Source organism: Ovis aries, chromosome 3, assembly GCF_016772045.2.
Source record: "Ovis aries strain OAR_USU_Benz2616 breed Rambouillet chromosome 3, ARS-UI_Ramb_v3.0, whole genome shotgun sequence".
Classification (NCBI taxonomy): Eukaryota; Metazoa; Chordata; class Mammalia; order Artiodactyla; family Bovidae; genus Ovis; species Ovis aries.
Genome location: NC_056056.1, coordinates 48,059,676 through 48,064,353, shown reverse-complemented (window position 1 = coordinate 48,064,353; position 4,678 = coordinate 48,059,676). Strand labels below are relative to the sequence as shown.

At 38.1% G+C, this 4,678-nt stretch overlaps 1 pseudogene; it reads left to right on the top strand.

Annotated features, from left to right (window-relative positions):
- The first annotated feature begins 1,851 nt into the window (after positions 1–1,851).
- On the top strand, positions 1,852–3,900 carry LOC121819033 (V-type proton ATPase subunit D-like; annotated as a pseudogene).
- Positions 3,901–4,678: the final 778 nt, after the last annotated feature.

Here is a 4,678-nt window from a genome sequence, read left to right as displayed (position 1 = left end):
TGCTATAGTACAGTTCCTCACACTTAGAAAACCTTTAATATCTGTTTGTTTGATGGAAGGATGATAGGAAAAGACTTTAAAAAAAAAGAAAAGGCAGATGAGAAGAAAGGAAAGAAGGTGAAAGAAAGAAACAGACATAATCAGATGGAATTAGAAAATTTAAAAATTTTATTTCAAATAGCAATCTAATCTTCTCCCAACATTTAAAAATCTTGTCACTCAGAAATATTGCAAATATTTCCTCATTTTTATTTTATAATTAAACATATAATTGAACATTACACATATATAATTAAACATTGTTGTAAACTTGCTTGGAGGAAAGTCTTAACTGACTTTTGGTGAACAAGTTAAGGTAAAGAACTCCCAGCCATCCACATAATTGGGGATGTTTCTGAGGGAACTAACAACATAACTAGACAAGAGATATTATTGATGTTTGCCTGGTGTTTAAAACACGGATTCACACAAATGCATGATTTAATTCCAGGAGATAATAGTTGGCATTTGTGAGTGAAGCGTTAGATGAGGGAGAACCCTACAGAAAGATTTTCCTTCTCAACATCAATTCTCTCACACTGGAAACAATTTCCTGAACTTCCTGTGACAAACCATGCCTCTAGTTCTCATCTGTGAATAGAATTTTCTCCAACAGATGTATTAGTTTAAGCCAATTGGATTATCCATCTCACACTCTGCTATAATTGGGTTCAGTAACAGAATAGAGTTGATCAAAGAATACATTTGCTGGGACTTCTGAAAAGGAAAACTTTTCATTGTCTTTGGAATGAGTAGTGCCAGTTTAGGAGACTGGAACTGCTCAAGTCAAATGGTTATCCTGAAGAAAATCAACTTGATGATGAAACAGAGGAAAGGGCCTTAAGATAGGGACCTCCATTACCTGGTTTAAGCTACTGTAGGTAAAGCCAGAATTAACCATATTTTTTTCAGGTTTATTTAACCAAGAAATTTCACATTAGTTTATTATAGTTTGGGTCAAGATTTCCTCTAATGACAAGCAAGATAATCATTAATGATGCAAATTGTGAACTAAGAAGGATAAAACCAGTATTTGAGTCAATCATCTTGCCACTAAGCAACTGCACTTTGCTGGTTAGTCACCTTTGCAGTAGAGAAACTGACTACCCAAAAAAAGAAAAGGGACAAATCTCCCCTGTTTGGTTAAAAAATACTGTGGTGAGTCTCAATAGACCCAATGTATGTTAAAATACTTATTAAGTAGTACATTAGTAAACAAATATAAGAGGATATCTTTCATAGCTCAACAAGGAGCATTACTTAGTTTATTCTCACTGACAATGAAAGTGAGGTACAGAAATTAGATGGTAAAAAGTTAAATCAAGATATTTTAACATTTTATATAAATATATCTCTGCCATACTGTGCTGCTGATAAAATGCAGAACAATTTGCGAAATTGTATCTAGTTAATGATGGCAGTTTCTGATTAATTATTACCCACATCACCCTTGATAGTCCTGCTGCCAAAGATACCGTTATGGGCTTTCATTGCACAGATATGACCTTGAGTTTCAACACTGTTATGTCTTCAGTTACAGACAGACATGATTTGAAGCAGCCGAATTTTCTTTTTACAACCATAATTCACATTTAGTCTGTTCAAAATACTCTTGGGGTTAGCACATCGAGAAGGCATTATCCCAAAATTAAACACTCATAGCTGCTTGCAAAATGCTTGCAAATACAGAGCATTTGCAGTGTAGCTAAACAGATACAACTGTGGTATACTATAGAGATTTGGGGAAAACTTAGGAGTGGAACATATTAAGGGTGATACTTTTCTTCCACTGTCTGCTATTCTTTGTTCAGAGATAAACTAATTTCTTCCAAATGACCTTCTGCTAGAATCTTGGCTATACCACAAACTAAACTGTTGCCTTCAGATACTCTAGACATCTGTGATCCTTGTCTACTCCACTGATCCACCTGTCATTATTCACACTGAGGAGATATTTGTATGGGGAGTACTTAGAGGTCTCTATGAATAATGCCAAAGTGAAACAGAACTGTAGCCAGTAAAATTTAGGAATAAGTGATTAGTCCTTACAGAATCTACTCTAAGGCCCACAGTTATGCCTGTGGGAAGACTAAGATTGGGACAGATGACTGGGCTGACGTCACAGAAGTTCACTGTTAAAGTGAGACAAGCAAGGGGACAGTATGAACTTGGAACCTAAAACCTACATCCCGTTATCAGTAGGTCATGCATTCCTCAAGGATAAGGATGGGGTTTCATACATTCCTGTTTTTCAGAGCCCAGCATACTGCTTTCCACCATAGAGAGCCTTCTGTAAGTTGGCTAAGTAAATACACTGGGGTGGGGTGTAAGTGCTGCAGTAGAAACTCAAGATCTGATGGGTACCAAGCGGAAACAGAAGTGAAGACGGCATATCCTGGCTGCCTCTTAGCATCATGAGAGAGTCACATGACACAAACAGCTGACTCAGGTTAAGAAAGATTCAGTGGTTGGGTTGTTGCAGCCACGGTTACCCAGCCAGGGACCCGAGCCAGTCATCTTCAGAATGTCAGGCAAAGAACGAACTGAAATCTTTCCCTCGCGAGTGGCACAGACCATCATGAAGGCTCAGTTAAAAGAAGCACAGATAGGTGGAAACTTCAGGAAGACAGAAGAAATCTAATGCCTTAACTCTTTTGACAGATCCTTAAGAAGATAATAATAGAGACTAACATGTAGAAGGGTGAAGTGATCAGAGAAGCTGCCTTTTCACTTTCTGAGACCAAGTTCACAGCGAGGGACTTAAGCACCCCAGTTATCCAATATGTTAATGGAGCCCAAGTGAAGATTAGAGCAAAGAAAGATAATGTAACAGGGGTTCCTTTGCCTGGGTTTGAACATTACCATGAAGGAACTGACAGTTATGAACTGACTGGTTTAGCCCGAGGTGGGGAACAGTTTGACTAAACTGAAGAGGAATTATTCCAAAGCAGTGGAACTACTGGTAGAACTGGCTTTGCTGCAGACTTCCTTTGTTGCTTTGGATAAAGATGTTAAGATAACCAACAGGCGTGTAAATGCCATTGAACATGTCATCATTCCCTGGATTGAACCTACCCTTTCCTCTATCATCACAGAGCTGAATGAGAGAGAGTGAGAAGAGTTCTAAAGGTTAAAGAAAATACAGGAGAATAAAATGATTCTCGAGGAAAAATCTGATAAAGACTTGGAGCAAGGGAGGGCAGCTGGAGAAGTGACGGAGCCTGCTAATCTCCTGGCTCAAGAGAAAGATGAAGACCTTCTGTTTGAATAACCTTTCCTGCTCTGGTTCTTCCAGAAGGCCTAACATGGTGCCATTTTAATTCATGGTGTGTAGGTTTGGTATGTGTGGCTATTTATTTTTTTGGCTTAAGAATTTCACTGGTTGTTAAATTTCCCTGAATGTCTGTTTATGGGATCTGCCTTTGAAGAGTCATAATTAAACAACTATTAATCACCAATGAAATTTATAAAACCTTCCGTGGAACTTGTAGAATTTATTCTGCACAAGTGTCACCCTACTTCACTTATATGTCTATTACAAGTGATCCCCTGACCAAACATACTAAGAAATCCCTTTTAGGAAGCAGCAGTGGTCTCAGGCCAACATACGTAGACCAGCTGCTGCTGGAGCACCCTACGTTCCTATCTGTTCACACATCTTGGCACCATTGCCTGAGATTGCTACAGCCATTCTTATATTAATTATTGTGGAATTTCTCTCCTCAAGCTTTATGAAAACCTTTATCTATTTTTCTTTGAATAACAGGTCTCTGTCTGGTCTGTTATGGGAACTGTTCTGCCAATTTAAATATGACTATGGTATAAACAATAAAATGATTTTAAAAAGAAAAAAAAAAAGAAAGAAACCCAAGATCATGGGGTCTAATGCCTGTGTACCCTATCCTACAAAAAAAGTATAAAGGAAAGTGACTGGAATCTAGGGTCACATCCCACCCCAATATTTTGCTGAGGATGCATGTGATGTTAAGCCAAACAGTTTAGAGACACAGAGGAGACTGAGGCTATGGTTTAGATCACTGTGAGAGTCCTTTGTGAGAGATCAGGGAAAGGTAAGGGAAATCAGGAAGACAGCTGGACATGTGTTCCAGGAAGCTTTTTCTGAATGTCCTCTACAAAAGTAATGCATTTCCTCCACATTGCAAAAATTTTATATTTGGTAGATAATGGGGAATGGAAACCAAAAGTAAGAAGTCAAGAAATATCTAGAGTAGCAGGCAAATTTGGCCAAGGAGTATAGAATGAAGAAGGGCAAAGGTTAACAGAGTTTTGCCAAGAGAAAACACTGGTCATAGCAAACATCCTCTTCCAACAACACAAGAGAAGACTCTACACATAGATATCACCAAATGTTCAATACCAAAATTAGATTGATTACATTGTTTGCAGCCAAAGATGGAGAAGCTCTACACAGTCAGCAAAAACAAGACCAGGAGCTAACTGTGTCTCAGACCATGAACTCTTTATTGACAAATTCAGACTTAAATTGAAGAAATGGAGAAAACCACTAGACCATTCAGGTAGAACCTAAATCAAATCCCTTACAGTTATACATTGGAAGTGACAAGTAAATTCAAAGGATTAGATCTGATAGAGTGCCTGAACAACTATGGACAGAGGT